Source organism: Phoxinus phoxinus (genome assembly GCF_949152265.1).
Source record: "Phoxinus phoxinus genome assembly, chromosome: 2".
Lineage (NCBI taxonomy): Eukaryota > Metazoa > Chordata > Actinopteri > Cypriniformes > Leuciscidae > Phoxinus > Phoxinus phoxinus.
This window is the reverse complement of record NC_136877.1, coordinates 31311621-31333173: the sequence shown is the minus strand read 5'-3', so window position 1 is coordinate 31333173 and position 21553 is coordinate 31311621. Positions and strand designations below refer to the sequence as shown.

Sequence of the window (21553 nt, the reverse complement as noted above, 5' to 3'; positions counted from 1 at the left end):
TAGGCTAAATATAGAATTCAGAATAGAACACTTAAGTACAGTATAGTAATACAAATGACATTTTATTTTGTTGTGTTACATTTTTAAAATCATCTATTTTATATTGACTTGTATCTGTAATTGGCTGCAATGTATTTTCTCATTTGTTTGTGCTGTGCGCAGGTCTTTAAAAGGCCTTTGGGGACTGCAGTATCTGTGAAGCTGCTGGTAAATGTGGTGGCTAATCCCAAAGCATCTAAACAATTAGCTGAGTCTAGGTAAACATGGTTATTAATACAGGCAGCTGTCACCCTGCTCTGCCTCTGTTTAGGGATTTGATCTAAATTCTGTACTACCATATTTTTCTCTTAGGTCTGGAAAATGAAGATAATCACTTGTGATAATTTAAGTATTTACTACTACGAATGCACAGTATGTTTATTCGTTCTCATGCTATCAAACATAATTGTGTACAAAAGATTTGCCAGAAAATATTTGCATCCTTAACTTTGTGATTATTCGTATTAACTACTCCATTTTGTGAAACATTGTCTGAGTGAGTTTTTTTTTTGTCAGTTGGGAATACTGTATGTGATAAAATAGCTCAAAGTAACAAACATGCTCTCTAGCCAGTTTGCCATTATTTTGAGGCTCCCAGCCTTTTTCTAATAAAGGCTCTACATTCCCCACTGTGAATAAACATTGCCCTGGCGTTTCAGAGGATATGGGTTCAAAATGAAAGACAAACAGCTGGACAGCAGAGCAGTCATTTACACCGCCACTCCTGCATAGACATCATTATAGGTTGCAACATGTCAGCATGCGGCACATCCTGATTTCATCTCTCACCACAGAGACACAATGAGCAAAGAAGCTCAGGGACCAATGAGTAGGGTTTCAGGATCATTGTATGAAGCATTGGATGTGGCCTTGTTTCAAAATACTGGTTTTGATTTAGCTGCCAAAAATCTTTCCTGTGGATTGCAAGGCCTTAAGCTGGATGGTTATAATAATAATTGTGGGCCTTTACGAGACCCGCTCCTTAGATACTTCCCTTTTTCCCCAAACAACAACCCTTCCCAAACGAGACATACAGATTATTCCTTAGCAACAGTCTGGTTTATTGCACTTCCTGATTGAAATCATTTTGACAATCTGTTATTTGAGGGAATGGTGACACAAATGCATTTCCAATCCTTGGCTCTGGGATTTCTATTAAGATGAGTACAACAGTTGTCATGAAAAGCACAAGTCAAGTGTAAGATTATGCCTAGATTGCTTTGTTTTGTTCAGGGGGTGTGAAAGAGAGGAAGCTAAGTTTTATGTGTAAGCTGTCCAGCTTGATTCCTCTGGGCAAATCTTTGGATTCCAATTTCATTTCCTATACCTACAGTACTCAACAAATTCCTGCTATTGAACAGATTCACTTTCACAAGAAATTGCATCAAAAAGTCCTGAAGTATCCATAGATCCATCAAATTGCTACATTTTACACTGGAATAGTTCAGAGCAAGTTTTAAAATTTGTTTTATTTTCAAAACCCTCTATGTCTGTTATGCATGACACTAAATAATAGGAATGTATAAAACACTGGATAAAACAGAGCAAGTTAATATAGTGAAAGTTACAGTGGATTGCTCTCACACCAGACACGATCTCATGAAAGTGCGTATCTATGAATGTTATTTCTCGTGCCATTTATACGCCAAAAATGTTTTTTGCGTTCATATGCTACGCACTAAAAAACCCTTGGGTAGGATTAGGGGTGGGGAGTGCGTGTGTATTACACGCCATAAAGTGCATATCACATGCACACAAAATATATTTTTGGCGTATAAATAGCACAAGAAATAACATTCGTCGTATAGATACGCACTTTCATGAGATCGGGCTGATTGGATTTTATTTTATGCAGTGAGAAAAAGGTAAATGTACATGAATTTTTTTTTTAGAATTGCGTATGCATTCCTATACATTTCTCAAAATGCATTGGTGCATTGAAATTAGCTCTGTGCCTGTAATCACTTGAAAATGGTTGAAAACAGCCATCTCGGAGTTGTTTAAGGATTAACAGGGTTGATATGTGTTAAATCCACCCCGAGGCATGATTACTGAATGGGAGTCAGTACATACTGTTGTAATCAGTATAATTGTGGCATCGGGTAGAGCAAAGTGGTGGGGGGAGCTGGTTTCATGTATCACTTTTGCTCTTTTACAATCAGACATTTAATACAATTCCCTCTCTGTAGTCAATGAAAAGTTAGCACACACACTATCAACGGAACTTCATTGGCATGCAAAACGCACTACTGAGCAAACATTTACAATGTGTTCCTCTTGTGAACAAATGAGTGAGACTAATGATACGCAGCCCATGTGTACCACTCTGGTCCTTTTAACACTGACCCAATTTTACTTTTCTCACAACTTAGCAGATGGAACAAGCTTTGGCTACAATTAATTAAGGATAATAAGGAGCATTAATTAGAACAGAAATGACGAGGAACTCATTAGTCTGATATGGATAACACAGAAAAGCAATGGGGAGAGAGAGGCAATTGAACCCTTGATGATAAATAGTGTTGAGCTAACAGAGGAAGGGGAAAACATTCTCATTCCAGCTAAATTGACTGAGCAGAGGACCCACTTTATTTTTCCAGCATTTTTCACATTTAAATTACAACCCCATTTCCAGAATACTGTAGTTGGGACATTTTGTGAAATGCTATAAAAAACAAGATTCTGTGATTTGTTATTTTCTTTGTACTTTTGTCAGTTAAATAAAGGTTCAAGATAATTATTTCAAATGGTTTCACTGACCAACTTAATTTTATTTAGTAAATATATGTATCTTTTTTATTTTGATGGCTGCTACACACTGCAGAAAAGTTGGGACAGAGGCACTTTACCTCTGTCACATGACCTTTCCTTTTAATTACACTTTTTATTTATTTGGGAATTTAGGATACTAATTGTTTAATTTTTGCAAGGGGAATATTTGCCCAATCTTGTCTGATACAAGACAGCTGCTCAACAGTCCGTGGTCGTGACTGTCCGATTCTCCTTTTCATGATGGATAATATACACTTTTAATCGAGAGACAGATCTGAACTGCAGGCAGGCAATCAGGCACATCCATTCTATGGTGCAGAGTGCACCACTCATAGCACTTTTAGCATGTGCAGAATGAGGTCTTGCTTCCTAGGAAAGATGTCATCTTGATGGCAGTTTATGTCTCTGTACAATCCAAATATATGCATCCAAGTCACTCATGCCGTTTGCACTGATGCCCCCCAATACCAAGACATATGTTTGCATTTGCACCTGCCGCTGATGAAAGTCTGGTCTGGACCACTGAGATGAGCTCGGGCCCAGATAACTCACCAGCATCTTCACATAGAACTGATGTATAGCTTTTGTAACTGATGTATGGCATTTCTTGATGCAGCGTCAGACTGTTAAGTGAAAACGGTTTTCTAAAGTACTCCTGAGCACATGTGGCTGTATTTAACAGAGTAGCCAGACGGTTTCTCATGCAATGCCATCTGAGGGCGCGAAGGTCATGCACATTCAACAGAGGTCTCCTGTCTTGCCCTACACAGATTGAGATTTCTCTGCATTCCCTGAATCTTTTCACAATATTATGTATGGTAGATGGTGAAAGACATAAATTTTTTGCAATCTTGCACTGAAAAATTCGATTTTTGAATTGTTTGACAATTCTCTCATGATATTTGGCACAAAGTGGTGAGCAATGACCCATCTTTGCTTGCAAAGACTGAGAAGCTCTTTTACACTCAAACACAATCCCACAGCTATTACCAATTCACCTTCTTATTGTGGACTGTTTCAAAAGAGTTGCATAATATAACTTGGATAATCTTTTCTCTTTTATTTTGCCTCTGTCCCAACTTTTTTTCCAAATGAAAATTTGTTTATATTTACAAAATGCAATTATGTTGGCCAGTGACATTTTTTTTTAACTTTTATTTGTACTTTTGTCAGGAAAAAATAAAGGTTCAAGAGAATTAACAAATCACAGATTCTTGATTTTTTTGTATTTTACAAAATGTCCCAACTTTTCTGGAAAGGGGGTTGCACAAGACAGCTGATTTTAGTGTTGTTTATGTCATTAGTTCAGCAAATAAATATGAATTTAGACAGTGTTGTTGAAGTATTTATACAATTCATTGCTGATCTAGTCCTACTATTTGTAGCATGGTAAAGCTAGCATTCTTATAAAACATGACTCCTTGAAGAACTTTATCAGAAACCACAGAATAGCCTAGTGTATTTATTGGCTTCATGATTCATCGTTAAATATATTTTTTCGCTCTTCCCTGGTCATCTGTATGAATGCAAACATCCTGCTATCTATAAATGGCACTGTGCAAATATCTGCATGTCATCATGCAACATTGTGTCGCTCTTCTTTGCTAACCATACGGCCTCTGTCTTTGCGTGCGAATGGAAAACATCATAACTGTCATGTGTTAAATGTGTTTTGATTTGTTTTTTAAGCGTTCCGGCATCGGCTAATACACGGCTGCTGCGTTCGCCGATAGTTTTTTCTCTGCATATTTACAGATACACCAAGGGGTAATCCATCCACCGGAAACTGAAGCAAAAGCAGTATCGGCTCCAAATATCGGCGCAAGAAAATCGGCAGCCCGTATCGGTCATCGGCTAAGGCTGATGAAAAAAAATCGGTATCAGCTCTAAAAAATCCATATCAGTCGATTCCTAATAGTAACAGATTGAGTTAAGTTTAAGTTCAGGCTTGTCTTGTCAATTAACTCAATCACTGTGTATTTAATTCTGTGTTTTCCTCAGTTCTTTTGTCAGTCTTCTTTAGATAATGTTGCGTTGTTCTGTTCTGTTTGTGTTTAGTCTGTTCTAGTTAACAGAGTATCTTGTTATTTTGAGTTTTGTTATATTAAAAGTATTGCTGTACCTAAATCCTGACTTTATCATCATTGCCTGCAACCAACGCTGACAATAACCACAAGTTGGTTTGATTGACAGGCGATCTGTCCAATCATAATCTGCCATTTGATGCAAACTCGTGATGAGAGATCTCCGCATGAAAGACCCACGACTGGCAGATCAACGTTTCTCTCCGAAACAGTAGGAAATTAAATTGAATGTGGAGGATTTTAACTTTGACAAGATGATTGATAGGGCAGTATAAACAGTGACAGGACGCACGTAACTAAGCGACAGAGCTGTCCATTAAAGACACAATTATGTATGTCCCAAAAAGCTTACCTACTCATCTGCTACACACTCAAAAGTAAGTACTTTTTTCCACAAAAACAGTAGATACTTTTAGGGCATAGTACAAGTGCGAATTTGGACGCTGCACATCTCTGGCAGCACGAACTTCAAGCAAGACCCAATAAGGTTTGTTCTTGTGCTTAAACGAAGTATGGTTGAGCTTCTGTCCTGTTTATGTTCGCTGATCAATGTGAATAAAAGCCTAAATTCAATCTGTTTGTTAAATAGAGTGAACGTGTCTCTTCAGATTTTTTTTTACTAAACTATTAAATTAATATGGATTAGTTTTATTAGCTGAAGTATCCCTTTAATAAACTGTCTCTGAGCTGACAATTGAGCTAATTGTTGTCACTCACTAGTTTGCTTTAGTGATTGTCTCAAATACAGATTGGAAAGATTAAAAGAGTTGTTTTTGTTACTGTGTTTGTTTACATAGTAAGAGGCCAATATGAAAGAAGAAAAAAGGGAGGTAAATGGTTCAGGAATCAGGATTTTCTCTGCAATTTCATGTCTCATGTCTCTGTTACCAATCCAAACTTGCAAGCTCAAGTCTGTGGGACTATCAATAACATTTTGGTACAGTGAATAAAATAGAGCTGATTTTCTTGTACACAATCAATCTAACTCAGTAGTCTTCCAGAAGTACAAATTCTATAAATTTTTAATAGACTTTTCAAGACAGACATATTGTGAGCTACGAGCTTATTAATCTATGATGTATGCTTTTGTTGAAGCCAGACAGTGTGAATTCAACTTCAACATAGTATTTAATAATAGCCACATTTTAGGTGAAGAACCACACTAATCAGAGAATCATGACAAACAATTCAGGCTGAAAAAACACTTTCTCTCATCAAGCCTAATCGTGATATTTTTTTTAGTCCCATTTGAAAAAAATATATAAATCAATAATTTTATATTGTGTTATTTGATAATGTCATTCACTGTGCTTCATGGAGTAATCAATGAAGCTGCCTACACATTTTAAAATAATAAGCTACTTGATTTTTCCAGGAACTTGTACACCCCCTATGCAGTTTATCTGCATATTGGAAAACCGGTTCTATGTAAAGATCAGAAGGGACAGATGCATACATCACACACATTCACAGGGTTAAAGCACTCTATGAATTGCTTACTAATTCAGTCTATCACAATTGTTTATGTTTGCGCAGTGCTCCTGTTCTTATTTTGGTGAGCATCATGTTGATTTGCTGCCAAAATGGGGTGTAGCAGTACATGACAGGGAATTGGAGAGAAATGTCAGATGTACTCGTTAAATCTTTCACCTCTGTTCCATTCTTAATCGTTGAGTGTGACAGATCTCCATCAGAGGAGGGTGAGACTTCAGCAACAGCAGCCGCAGTAGGTGTTGAGTTGGCTAGTGTGACAACAGCTTAAAGAGATAGTTCACCGCAAAATTGTAATTCTGTCATCATTTACTCACCCTGTTGTTCTAGACTCGTATGTAACACTTGTGTGATACTGTAATCAGTTTACGGTAAGAAACAGGTAAAAATGTTCCCTGGAGACTTCACCTAATCACTAGGCCCTCAGAAGATTTAGGTATCGCATTAGGCAAGAAACACACGTACCAGTAATTTTGTTTATACATAATATGTGTGTGTGAGACAATGAAATAATCTACTAAACACAAAACCTAAAAAAAAAAAAAAATTATAGCAGTATCAAATTTCAAATGATTTGACCCTTCAAAACCTGTAAATTGAGAAAAATGGAAAGGAAAAAATATATATTTTTAAAAGCACATGACATTTAAATTTAGGAAATTTCCCTTTTAGAACACCATGTTTCTACTTTTATTTCACCAGTATTATATTTGTTCTGATGCTGTTCTAACCACTCATTTAAATCCCTGTTTGAATACTCTTAATTTGTAGTTTTCTTTTCTTCCCTTCCAATTTATTACATTTTTTCCACAGCAGGTTATATTAAAGTTGCTGAATGTTGGACCAATCAATCTCTTACTGTGGCACTGAAATGTTCAGGTAAATACCACACACAAATGAAAATAATCAGCTAATCAAATCTCACATATCAATGTCAGAACCCGTCACATGAGCAGTGATTCAGTGAATGTAATAGCCTATAGTGTGTGAAAGAATATAATATACATACATACAACCAGTTTATCCGACGCGAATCCATTCCGCTCTTTGGGTGGCACGCCATGTTTCTCTCCTCGAAAACGCAGTTTGTTGATAACACAGTCCGAAATAGCACAAAACAATACGGGCCTGCACATAACCGGATAGTACACTTAATTCACTCACATTAAATCATGACAAGCTTGAAATGATTTTCTATTTAATATGGTTCAACAACTCAATAGATCACAAGATCAGTTTTAAACATCATACACTATTACGAATACGAACACAAATCATGCACAAAATAAAATACATTCATTCGTTTATACAGTAGGTTAGTTTAAACAAACAAAAAAAACTATTCAATTTGAACGAACTTACCAATTCCCATTTAAACAACTCAGTTAATGCTAACTTATGTTGTTTCCGTGTCACGCTGCTGGTCATCATAACAAGTTGATCGATTCGATCTCAAAGTTTAACTCGGTACAAAACTCACTCAAAACAGCCAATCTCATTAGTTATATATTACTAAACAATTCAGGTCATGGTTTTAACTAATAACTTCTCTAATATTCTTATTTTTCAGGGTTCTCAGCATAAAACACATCTTTTTCCAAGTTCAACCAACAGTCTCCGTCTAACTTGTGGGCGGAGTTAGGCCTACCATCACTGAATTAACCTAATTGGTCGATCAGTGCGATTTCATCATTTCATTGGATAAGGTTTTCTGCAGTATAGCTAAATCATATTCAAATTGATATAATTTTAATATTATTGCATTTTATTAAATCAAAATAATTTATTTGATCATGCAAGAGATTTTTTTATTCATTTTCTTTCTTGGAACTGGCTGTTAATTTGAACCTATTTTTGGCTCTGGGCTATATGTAAGACTTTTTTGTTCTTACTAAAGCTCACAGTGCCCGGTTGCATAAAGCACCTTAAAGGAACACTCCGACTTTTTGGGACTTTAGCCTATTCACCTTATCCCCCAGAGTTAGATAAGTCCATACATACCTTTTTCATCTCTGTGCGTGCTGTAAGTCTGTTTGACGCACTCACCGCTAGCCTAGCTTAGCACAAAGACTGGATGTAAATGGTTGCAGCTAGCATACTAATCCAAATAAGTGACAAAATAACGCAAACATTTTCCTATTTACATGTTGTGATTTGTATAGTCACAGAGTGTACAAAAAACAAAGTCACATGAGACACAGACATATTTTAACCGTATAAATACTGGGAACTATATTATCTGAAGGCGAAGCACTGCTACTTGGGCGGAGTGATAACCGCAGCACATGAGACGCGCTCTGAACGAACTCTCTGCTCCTCACCACGGCGCGTCTCAGGTGCTGCGGTTATCACTCCGCCCAAGTAGCAGTGCTTCGCCTTCAGAGAATATAGTTCCCAGTATTTATAGGGACCCCGACACGACTGTAAAGCGCTTTGGGTGTACTATGAAAACCGCTATATAAATGCCTCATTCATTCTATTCTATAAAGCAACCATTTTCTTCAGAAAATTTGGACTAATCAGCTCCATTCATTTGTATTATTTTTACGATCTTATTTCTACAAACTTTTCTAATTTTTTGAAGGGTCAAAGTGGTAGTTTATATGTCAATGGAGGGTCAGAAATCTCTCAGATTTCATTAAAAATATCTTCATTTGTGTTCCGAAGCTGAACAAAAGTCTTTGGGAAGACACAAGGGTGATTAAATAATGACAGTATTTTCATTTTTGGGTGAACTAACCCTTTAAATCTGAAATGATAATGATACTATAATTAATACACATTAGGGCTGCACGATATTGAAGAAAAATGTGATATGCGATAAAATAATGCGATATTCGATACGATAATGCTTAGAGTGTGTAAATAAACTTACATTTTCTTTTAAATATAGGCCTATTTAAAATTATATAACCTACATGCATGTTTCACATTGTTTTTGTGACAAGAAAACACCCCTACAACTTCTGAAAGTGAACAGCATTGTTTTATTGTAGCATAAAAAGTAAGTGTTATTTTAACATCAGTGTAAACCACAGGGTTTAGGGTCTCAGGTATAGGCCTACATTATGTTTATTTAACAACAGAAACTGAATAATCAAATCTAAATCTAAAACACTGCTTAGTTTTCACTGTACTGTTGAATTAAATATATATACTGATTATTGCCGGAGTCTCTTCTGAGGTTAAATTTTGAGTCTAAAATTTTATTTAAAAAACAGATTTAACTGCTAGGATATTGGTTGGGAAAATATGCAGTTTGCATGGTTAAACTATACTGTATGTGCGGCACCATAAACACCATACAGTATATGCTTCCTAAACATTTCATTTTAAAGCCATGGGCAATTATGGTGTTCCTCTGTTTTCTGCTAGAACAGCTTACACATCTGGGAAGACTTTCCCGCTCTACGTTGGAACATGGCTACAGGGATTTACTTCTATTTAAGGTTCATTCACACTAAGGATGATCACTATAATGATAACTGTTAGGTTTTAATTATCGTTCTAAATCTACGAGAATATGGAAGTCCACACTACACCGACTGTATAAAGATAACACTTTCAGAAATATCTCCCCCCCCCCCCCCCCCCCCCCAGCTGAAAAAATGATAAAAACATTAAGAACCAGTTAGAACCCACTAAACATCTAAGCATATGATAAACAGAATTTGATTGTATTCTGGTCTGGACACTTATATAGTTATCATTGGGGTCAGGCACTGATGTTGGGCAGTGGGGCCTGGATTGAAGTTGCATGCCAAATCACTGAGATTGGAGATAATGTGATAGTTATGTATGTTTTTGTGGTTGACTGTTTACTACTTAATGGGAAAACTTGAATAGAAGAACAGCTAATATAGTTATAGTATAATATGGTTATATATACTGTATATATATATATATATATATACACCAAACCAACCATCAAGTTCTTATGCTGGGCAATGTGTTCTGTGAAATGTTCTCAACTTTGTTAATGTCAAAAGAATTGTATTCCTTTTTGACATCTCTGGCTGTTTTCTCTTATAGAATTGGATATCTTTTTGATATCCTTAGTTTATGGCAAGTAAGAGAAATGGAATCCATCCTTTCACCAGTTTGCTCATTCATGTTTTTTTATGCTGATTTGTGGCAGATTTTTTTAGACGTCTGCACAACATCTGTTTCTGCAAGCGTTTATTTCTGCAGCGATTTCAGCTGACAGCGCAGACTAAATGTCAAACATGTCTTTTCATTACCTGCTACCCTCTCTATTTCCCTCATGCTCTGAAGGACTACGGTTGTTTTCTGACTGTAAGTTAAATATGGAGAGCATTGATTGTTTTGGATGGTGAAACATCCGAATTAGATTATTGACTTCAAAGGGGGGGAAAGTTCTTCACTGCTGTTCCTGGCAAATACAAGTGAATCAGACTCTGAGCCAAAAGTGTCTGTAATGTATACATTATTGTTTTGCTAGCAATGTCACTTACTAAAATCAGACTGTACCCAAGACCAAAGGGAAAGGCAGACAAAATAATGAGTAGCATCATTGTAGACTGCAGTGATTTTTGATATGGGTTACTGCAGTTAAATTATTGATTGTTTGTAATTACGTTTTTTGTGTGTGTGATTACAGTGACAAGGGTTGGATTAAAATCAATCAAGCAAGATGTCATTTTTAAAAATATGCCATCTTCATAAATGTACATCTATTCCATTATTGCAAGAATGACTGAACATAGATCAATTGCTTTACACATTACAAGGAGAATTATTTAAATGTACAAATCTGAAGACAGTCTATTGAATTCCATCGAAATGTATAGGAAAAAAAAAAAACTCAAGAGACAATTTTCTTCTGAGGAAATAGGTCACAGATTCAATTACAGTCACTGAAGCGTGCACCCAATCTATCATGCCAAATTAAGTGCATTTTAGCAGCCTACTTTTCTCTGAATTTTATAGACGCATTTACTCTAGTGAAGATTCTGCAAAGAAACACATAACAAAATTACAGCCTTTGTTCCCCCTTTAATATATAGCTGTTTTAAATGTTATGCACACTGGAGAAATATTTTTCCTCTGAAGGTAAAAAAAAAAAAAAACTTGTTAAATCTGGCTTCAGGCTTTATATGTTTTGGAAGCAAAAACACTTTCACCTTTTCTTGATTCTCATTATACGTTTCAAAATTGCTTCTACACTGATGCAATTCAACTGTATCACCTCAACTGCTGAGCGCTGAAGTGAGAGAGAATGAATCAAATTTAAAGCAATGTTGAGAGCTAACTTTATGGTAAAAAGTAAAATGACTTGAATTTACAATTAGTGCATGTAGGAGTAATGTTAATTAGAATGAATAAATTTAAATTGCCATATTTAATATAAATGGTTTATTAACACAACTAAAGGTCAGCATGAATACAAGGACAGCCCGAGGGGAATCATGGGCTTTGTTGGATGATTCGAGTTATGAATTCCTCCCCATCGGCTGCCTGTCATTAACTGTGTTGCTGTACATGGCTGAAGAGTTTTCTCGTAGACCTCGTACACTGTTGGATCTCTGGTGTTGCTACATTACCTCAGGGCTCATAAGAGGCCAATTCTCATATTGTATTTCCCGATGACTGATAGTACAACAGACTTCATTTTCCTTGCTGTGTGAGTAGGGAAAAATCCAACCAGACATCAACTTGTCATCTAATCTCATCCTGTTAACTTTTTCATTTCCCTGTGTAGTTTCTCGTAGAGGTGGTTGCCATGGACCTTACTAACACTGGCCATCTCAAGAGGGCCTAATCTTTGTGCATTGTCTTCACACTTTGACATCTCTTACCCTTGCAAGTTCCTTTTTCATTAAAACTGAGTGCACAGTTTGAACTTTTTTCTTTTTTTTGTAGAAACTACTTTTAGCATTAAATTTAGCCCTTATTATCCAAGGTTGTGTTTGATCTAGGCTTGTACAGAACTTCATATTCAGCAGTGGAGAAAGCTCCATAAAGAGTCTTCAATAATTCATGACACCCGATTTAGATTTGTGAGCTTCGCTGTTCAGAAACTGCAAAATTCCACAGTACATTACTTTGTGGAATTGGCATGGTTCTGCGATTTAAGCTTTGCTACACTTCAGCAAGTTTAACATTTTTCTTTTTTTCTTGTAGTAACACGGTTTTGTCCTGGTATAAATATATTTCTGTTGATTTAGCTTTAATGAAAAAGAAAGAATATGTAGGAATAATTTTGACATAGGCTATTTAATGTGAGCATAAAGAGCATCATGTGCCTTTAAACATTTAATGAATTAAAAAATATCAAAGGAACACTTGCCTCTGTGAGTTAATGTTTATATGAGGTACAATATACTCATATTCCATATCATAGTTATTCTTGAATGTTAACCGCATATAGCATTAAATATGTCCTGTCCACCATTCTGTCCTCTGCTGGTGTACATTAAGGACTGTTGGCTTGTCCCAGTTCCATTTTAATGGGACAGACATGAGTGACGAATGGAAACAGCATCTGAGTGCTCTAAACACTAATGCAATGCAAATGGAGCAACATAATGTGCTGTGAGTAGCATATTTTTACATTTTCATCATGTTTATTGTATTCACATGCAAATGTTAAGCCTGGGTAATAGATTTTACTCAGTTCAGTTGTTGTAATTTGTCTCACCTAAACATGAAAGGTGATGATAAATTGTTGCTTATTCTGTTTTGTCTCTTTTATTATGCCTGTCAGTTGATGTACATTATGCCGGAAGTGAATAATCAAAAACAAAATAGACAACAGAGGTATTTTGGAAAACTTGATATTATAAACAAGCATGAATTGCCTTTTTATATTATTTGAGAGATGAAAATTAATTTGCAACACTGGCAGAATGACAAGCAGGTTAATGGAATAAATTAAAGAGAGTAATAACCAAGGAGCTCTAGAAAAGATATCTGGTAGCATTCCCCATCATCTCAATTGCTACTTGGCTGGAGCAGGACCCCTCAGAATTGTCACAGGAAAACCATGATCCTCCTTATACTGCTGATTGGCTAATGGTAGCCTACCATGAATCTCAAGGCCTTCAAAGTGACTATTCTGAGCGGTGATGTCCAAGGCAGCAGAAAGAGAAAAATATAAGTCTTGACATGGTGTAGGCTAATGTAACAAATAAATAATACTTTGTTACAGTAGCCTACTTATGTATTTTTTATGAGAATCTGTACTTTAGGCATACTTGAGTTTTATATCTGTCAAATTTCACCTTTACTCCTACATTTCCCCAAAGCATATTATGGTGCATTCAAGTCACGTCGTAAATATCGTTACGAGCTCGAACGCACTAGAATGCCACCACAGAGAAAAATTACGCGTGAGTGGGAAACTCGGGATTTTCTTTAAGTACCATGGGTACAAACAAGTAGCCTACTCTTACAACCGTTAATTTTATTTTTCGGGTTGCGTCTGGAGTTCAAGAAGAGGAAGAAAAAAAAGTCCATTGCTGAAGTACGATAGCGGCCTCTAGAGGCGAACTAAAAACTATCACTGACGCCTCGTGCAGTTTGTTTTGACACTCCAGCCGAAGCTGCACTGCACAGAGCTGGAACTTCAGAAACGGATTTAAAACATAGACAACAAAACGGTATGAATACAGTACACGTGTTTTCATGTCATTATAAAGTAATTAATTTGTTGAGATGCTGCATTAGTGCAGAACAGCAGTATGTTTGCCATTGTTGCTGAGAGGATGCTAACATTAGCATTTACCTCAAGCAGTTAACAATGTTACAAACAATACATGCAAGTTCCATCTAAATGTTAGTGTTACGATTGTTACCATCTATTTGCATTAGTTTGCCCATTTGCTTGCCGATATGCAGCGAAGTGGAATTTTTGAAGCTAGTGATATGAGAAAGCTAACGTTAACTGTAGGCTAACGTTATCCTTGTCTGATCGTCATGCAGCCAATAGAAGCAATACAACGCATTCGATTTTAGATGTTTTTTAATCGTCACTGTAATACATATTTTAATTAGATAATCAAGTGTTCTAAAATAGCATAACATGCGAGAGTAGGCCTACATACAATGTGTTTAGGCCTCATTTCAATGTAACGTTAATGAAATTTGTGTAGATATTTAAATATGGCATTATTGTAACATTAAGGTTATAAAAAATAATGTTCATTGTTATTTCAACATTTACTAATACATTTTAACATTTTAAAGTTGTATCTCTTAAAGCTTCAGTAGGTAACTTTAGAAAAAATATATTTGTTAAAACTGTCATTATGTCCTGACAGTAGAATATGAGACAATCTGAGAAAAAATCAAGCTCCTCTAGCTCCTCCCAGTGGTGCTATTGTCATTTGCATAAATGCTCCGCTCCCGGTGAGAAACAACCAATCAGAGCCAGGAGGAATGTCTTAGCAGTGTCAATCAAGCTCTTGTACACGCTGATCACACCCCTCTTATCTCTTGCACAGCACATACCTTTGTTTAAAATCAAGATTGCAGGTGTGCCGCAGCTGTGCTAATGACGGACAAACAACCAAAACTGCCAATTTCTCGAGTGGCACCTGCTCATACAACAAAGACGGGTAAACGGAAAAAGAACGATGACGATAAACAAGCGAAAAAGAAAGAATTAGACAGAGCCGTAATAAAACGAGGGTGAACATCGGAGCGGCTTTCCATAGGTGGAGGGAGCTAACGTTACGTGTCCTGAAAGGATTAAAAACTGATGCAGAGTTAGCCACATTTCTGCTTGATAAGCAAGTATCCCTGTTTGATTTGTTTCATTTTATAAGAACTGCACGCTGTGGGGGTGAATTCCTCGTCGGAGCCCATTGACTCGGTGTCAAAACTCTAGCCGCATAACATAAGTTACAGATAAAATGTCACGCACTGTCCAAAGCAACAATTAAAACCTGCTTATTCACTGGCTTGTCATGTTGCTGAAATAATGTACTAGCAAACCTTATCTAGCATTACATATCGCTAGAATAATTACTTGCATACTGTAACGTTAGTTACTGTTATATTATCTTACTAGATATTTATAACTTATAGAAAGAGTGCAACGTTATAAAGTTACATTACATGTATTGCAAAATACCTAATGATTTAAGGACCAAGTTTGTAGTCAAAGTATGGGCAGGCCATAGTCAATGTAAAGCATATTGTTGATGTTTCGTCCCTACCAGTGAATGTGCCATAACTGTTTATTCGCCGTCATCGGTGGCCCTGCTTACTAGCCTGGGCGTTCACAGAGGAGCTGTGGAGGGAGGGCTGTAGCACAGCAGAGAGCAAGGGGGAGTGACCTGTAATTTGTGCTTATTCAAATATTCAGGCTAAGTCAACGTTTTCTAAAAACTCCCTACTGCAGCTTTAACATTAGTTAATGCACTAGGAATTAAAGCAGGGCTATGCAGTTTCGTGAATTTATTCGCTGTATTCCCGCTTTTTGCTCGCAGGTGTCTCTATAGAGCTCCCCCTACAGCTTCGGGATAGATATTTGACAACACTGTCGAAAAACTTGTTGTCGACTCTCAGATACCAGAGGCTAGTAGATCAACGACATCAAAGCAGACGGGACATTCTTTAAAACGTCTTCTTCATTCGGGTTCGAACAGCGTGAGGGAGAGCAATAATGACAGAATTTTAGCAGATTTTTTTGCCGTAAAGCAATTCGTTACATCGCGAGACCTGATATCACACGATACTTCCATACAAAGTTGCATTTGTGGTTTTTCCGCTCACAGGCGATAGGGGGGTACGAGACGACCACCATTCAACCCGAAAAAAGTAATATAACCATTCCAATGACTCCGAAGCTGTTCAGTTAAGGTTAAAAACCTGCATAGTTCACCTTTAACATAAACGATCAATGTATAGCCTAATTATTAATATTTTTTAAATTTAAAAATGTAGGCTACCATTAATTTAAAAAATGTAGGCTACTATTATTTTTTAAGGTACAATGCTGTTTTCCCCCCCAAATGTTTGTTATATAGGCTAGAGTTCAGCACTTTTAATGTATGTTGGTTTTCAATCAATATCCATTTTACAAACTATTGGTTGATTAATTGGTTATCGGTCAGCGTGGTCCAACCTAGTTATTGTTATTGGTCCACATTGTTAAATTGTTATCGGCCGACCTCCAAAAAAATATAAATACCACAAAACAATTATATAAATCCACAAAAATATTTCAGGTACTTTATCTTTCATTGAGTCTTGTAGAGAGTCCTCCAAAAAATAAAACAAACAAAAAAATAGTGAAATAATCGGGAGTTATATATCATATAATGCCCCCATAAAGTAAGTTATTTAAGAACACAAATTATTAACAATAATGTTTAAAAGTTTGAGGTGTGTAAGATATTTAGTTTTTATTTAGTAAATATACCCATTGTTGACTCCCATTATAAGGCTTGGAAGAGCCAGGACATTTTTTTTAAATATAACTCCGATTGTATTCGTCTGAAAGAAGAATGTCATATACTCCTAGGATGGCTTCAGGGTGAGTAAATCATGGGCTAATTAAAATTTTTGGGTGAAATAGCCTATCCCTTTAAGTATGTTTATAAAAAATATGTTTCATACTTTGTACAATTAATATCACTCACAGGCAACTTTTACGCAAGTAATATTCTTAATGATGACCAAAGTAATGGCTCAAGTCTGGCTTTCAGGTACTTTATCTACCATTGAGTCTTGTGGAGAGTCCTCCAAAAAAAGAAAAGAAAAAAAAATCTACTATATTATAGTGAAATAATCGGGAGTTATATATACCTGGTCAGAATACACATTACTTTTGAATGGCCGACAAAAGGAGAAAGATGGTGTTTTATAATAGAATAGTGTAATTATGGCATCTACCGGCAGGGAAACTGACCCATGCTAACTAGACAAATCTTGACCCCTTGTAATGATAGCCATTGCTCTCTAGCACTACTTCTGTTGGGTCTAGACCTGCTAAATGGCAGTGACATCTTACAGTAGAGTACATTAGATGGATCACAGAACAGCTATGCCCCTGAACTCTTAATCTCTAGGTCTCTGTGGGTGATGCGAGAGAGAGATGGGATAAAGACAAGTGCGCAGGGTATTTACAGCTCATGAATGCCATTATTTATAAGTTCTGTACCTTTTTTGCTTCAAATAAGTTTACATTAAGCATCTGTATTTCCTTCTCTCCATGTCTTGTGTAATATTCGCCTATGCTATTATGACAAATTACGGTACATGAGGAAGATATCTCAAATATAATATAAATATAAAGTATCTGTCAATGTACATACACGAAAAAGCTAAACTTCCCATTAGCTTTACTATTTATTTGGCTTTTCTTTACTGAGTTTTTTATTATTATTATTTTATTTTATACAAACTAGAGGAATGAAGGTAAAGCATATGGTGTGTGTTTGTATGCAGGGGCTTTTCCCAGACCCCCCCCCCCCCCCCCCACACACACACACACACACACACATCACTGTGGATTTAGTTGAATATGGCCTTTTGTATGGAAGTAAAATAATGCCAAATGTTTTTGAAATAAAAAAGCCTGTTGAATTGCACTACTTGAAAAAGGTAGCAATATCCATTACATTAACCATGCTTGCATTTTAATGCATTGTATTTTTAGGGCTTCCATTTTTATGGGCTGAAATTCAACATGGTTGTATATTTAAGCTGTGAGTATTTAAATTCAAAACATTGCAAACACATTTTCATTAATAAAAATTCAATAATCCATATGCACCTTTCATATTTCACTTCCAAAATATTCAAACTGTTTAAAAATACAACCTATAATATTCAACAGGCAGTTTTCGGTCCATTTTATTTCGCTTTACAAATTCGCTTCCACAAATTCAGTGGTTCAAATTCGACAGTAAATTCGGTAAATTCAAACAGTGACATCCAGGAACTGCAGGAACAGCAGTAGATTACTGTGCGTAATTTCCATCTGCTGTTAATCAACCTCACCAGCAGCAAGCCATTCATTCATTCATTCATAAAAACTGATTTATAGAAATGTAAGTGTATTTGTGATTATTATGAGGGCTGTTTTTATATTTAATTCAGTGTCTTCACGGTCCCTGTGTAGCCTACATGCATAATTCTCTGCCGTGAACAAGATTATAATGTTATTCCCCCGATGCTGATGTACAGAGCAAATGCTACATTTGAGGTAGACATATATTTCTCTTGGTTGTTTAGTTGTACTAGGGTTTCCCTCAATTCAGGATTGCTGGACATATAAAACGCTTAGCTTAATGGACTAATACTGGGATATAAAAGACCAAACTCGCACCTTATTGAGAAGGCTGTACTATATGGCTACAGGCAAGCAGATGGACTCAGAATTAGGGCTGGGCGATAAAACGATAACGATAATTATCGCGATATAATTTTTCTCGATAAAACAATATCAAGAGTTCGATAAATGTTCGTAATGTTTATGCGCCAAAAGCATATAAAAATTAGCATATGCAGAAACTAAGAAATATTTTTTTCTATTAAGATATTTATTTTGTTAAGGAAAAATGACAAATGTTTGAATGTTCTACCTCAGATTTGTGAATGTTCCCCTGTTTGGCAAGTGTTTGTCATGAAATGTTCTGACAATAAAGAGTAGTTTAAAACCACAATTAACACTCTGGTTTCTTCAACTTTTACTTAGGAGAAAATCTGCCTTCAAACTTGAAAGAAATAAAGAATTGACAATTATCGTGATAATTATCGATATCGACTGATATAAAAAAAAATATTGTGATCATTTTTTTGGGCCATATCGCCCAGCCCTAACTCAGAATATGAACTTAACGTGCAAAGTTTAACGCTAAGCGTTTCGCAGTGATATACTGGCTGTAAAGTTGGCTTGATTGGACATTCGCACATTTAGGGACCGTCTCTAAAGTTACATACAACATTGGTATACACGTTTCTAAAGAGAATGACTTAGTCATAAAACCAACTGTAAATTGTTCATGTAGGTGTCAGGCATGATGCACACTTTTTAAATTTTTATATTTATTCAAATAAATTCAAGTTTGCTATTGAAGTTAGAAACATGTAGGCCTATACCAATGTATTTTGTAACTTTAGAGACGGTCCCTAAATGTGTAAATGTCCAACGTCAATAACATTATAATCTCGTTCACGGTAGAGAAAGATGCATGTAGGCTACACAGGGACTGTGAAGACACTGAATTAGGCTAAATATAAAAACAGCCCTCATAATAATCACAAATACATTTACATTTCTATAAATCAGTTTTTATGAATGAATGGTTTGCTAACTGTTGCTCTGGTCTTCGTCAACAACATGCGCTTGCACCCCCTGCTGGTGAGGTTGATTAACAGCAGATTGAGATTATGCTCGGTAATCTACTGCTTTTCCTGCAGTCAATGTTGAATATACTGTCGAATTTGAACCACTGAATTTGTAAAGCGCAATAAAATGGACCGAAAATTGCCTGTTGAATATTATAGGTTGTATTTTTAAACAGTTTGAATATTTTGGAAGTGAAATATGTAAATATGGATTATTGAATTTTTATTAAATTTATTGAATTTAAATATTTACAGTTTAAATACACAACCATGTTGAATTTCATGTTAATGCAATGCATATTTTTTTCAAGTAGTGCAATTCAACAGGCTTTTTTTTATTTTAAAAACATTTGGCATTATTTTACTTCCATACTTTTGTGTGCTAGCAAATCTTTGTTTTTTATGTGCATGTATTGTACATGTGCTATTAGAGCTTTTATAATTGGGGTTTGCACATGTATACAATCTCTGTACTGATGTTGTATCTTAGTAGATCACACTTATTAATTTAAGCTTGAGAACAACATGGTAATGCCCTTTAGCCTTTGAGCATCGTATTGCCTTTTGTGTGTCATACGGGCATAATTATCCATATCAGAGCAGCCAACTCCATGATGTGATCATTATACAGCTCAGCTCATTATCAAAAACTCACACTATCCTTGCTTTGTTAGTGTTGGTAAGGCTAAAATAATGCAGTTTTTAAATTGAAACTGAATAGTCTGTGACACATAGAAGCTGGATACATGTGACACACCAACCACTTATTCTCTCTCTCTCTCTCTCTCTCTCTCTCTCTCTCTTTCTCTCACTCACACACACACACACACACACACACACACACACACACACACACACACACACACACACACACACACACACACACACACACACACACACACACACACACACACACACACACACACACCTCTTTACGGGTTTAATGAACATTGCTAGGCTCAATCAATTTACCAGACTACTGACAAAGACACGCACACACAAACACATAATTGTGTACATAACCCTAGCCTTTGTCGACCACGGCCAGCCGACTGTTTAGTGTTGTTTTCCAGTGTAAGTAGTTCCAGTGACTTTTGGCTGTACTGTGGCTTCTCTGGTGTTTTAAGCTGTAGGAGGTTCTTGTGGAGTTCTTGTGGCGCCCGCTCTCTTTTATCTGTTCTCACTTACTCAGAGACTATAGAGGACTGAACTTAAAAAAGAGATTTGGATTCAATATACACAGCCAATGAGAGTCACTCTTATGGTGTTAGTGATGCAGCTATTTTTATTTTATGTGAAATCAAAGGACAGCTGTCCCGGTTGTGTATGTTGTTCTACCTTGCTATAGTGTGGTATTCCAGGCATGGTAATATACTTCTGTACAAAAATACCTTTATTTTATGTATCTATGTTTTAAAAAAATGGCCAATTTATTGATTATCAGATAATAGCCTATATCAGACTTTTTTATTATTATTATTATTGGTAACAATGAATATTGGCTGTATAATGGTCCATGCTCCTTTTCAATGTGTGTGTGTGTTTTTTTTTTACATAACCTTTGCCATCATATAATAATGCCCGCATAAAGTAGATTATTTAAGAAAACAAATTATTAACAATAATGTTTAAAAGTTTGGGGTTTGTAAGATATTTAGTTTTTTGTTGTTGTTGTTGTTGAAAGAAATCACTTTTAATCCTTTATTTTTTCCCCCATTATTATTATTAAGTAAAAAACTACAATAGAACAAAGCAGGTTTATTTGGCTGCTGTCACTTTATTCACTTTATTCGTCTAGAGCGAATGCACTGATCTTTGATATAGCCTATTGATACAAAGCGCTT

General features: G+C 36.0%; 1 long non-coding RNA gene across 3 annotated transcripts in view; it reads right to left on the bottom strand.

Annotated features, from left to right (window-relative positions):
* LOC306990815 overlaps positions 1-8063 on the bottom strand; it is a 29713-nt gene extending 21650 nt beyond the window's left edge. For 2 of the 3 annotated variants that reach the window (XR_013795944.1, XR_013795945.1), the window contains exons 1-2: positions 7749-8063; positions 7396-7514 (exon numbers count right to left, since the gene is read on the bottom strand). This is a non-coding gene — a long non-coding RNA (uncharacterized lncRNA). Of the gene's footprint in view, positions 1-7391; positions 7515-7748 lie in introns of all 3 variants that reach the window. The other variant, XR_013795943.1, reaches the window with a different exon arrangement.
* Between the last annotated feature and the right edge of the window lie 13490 nt (positions 8064-21553).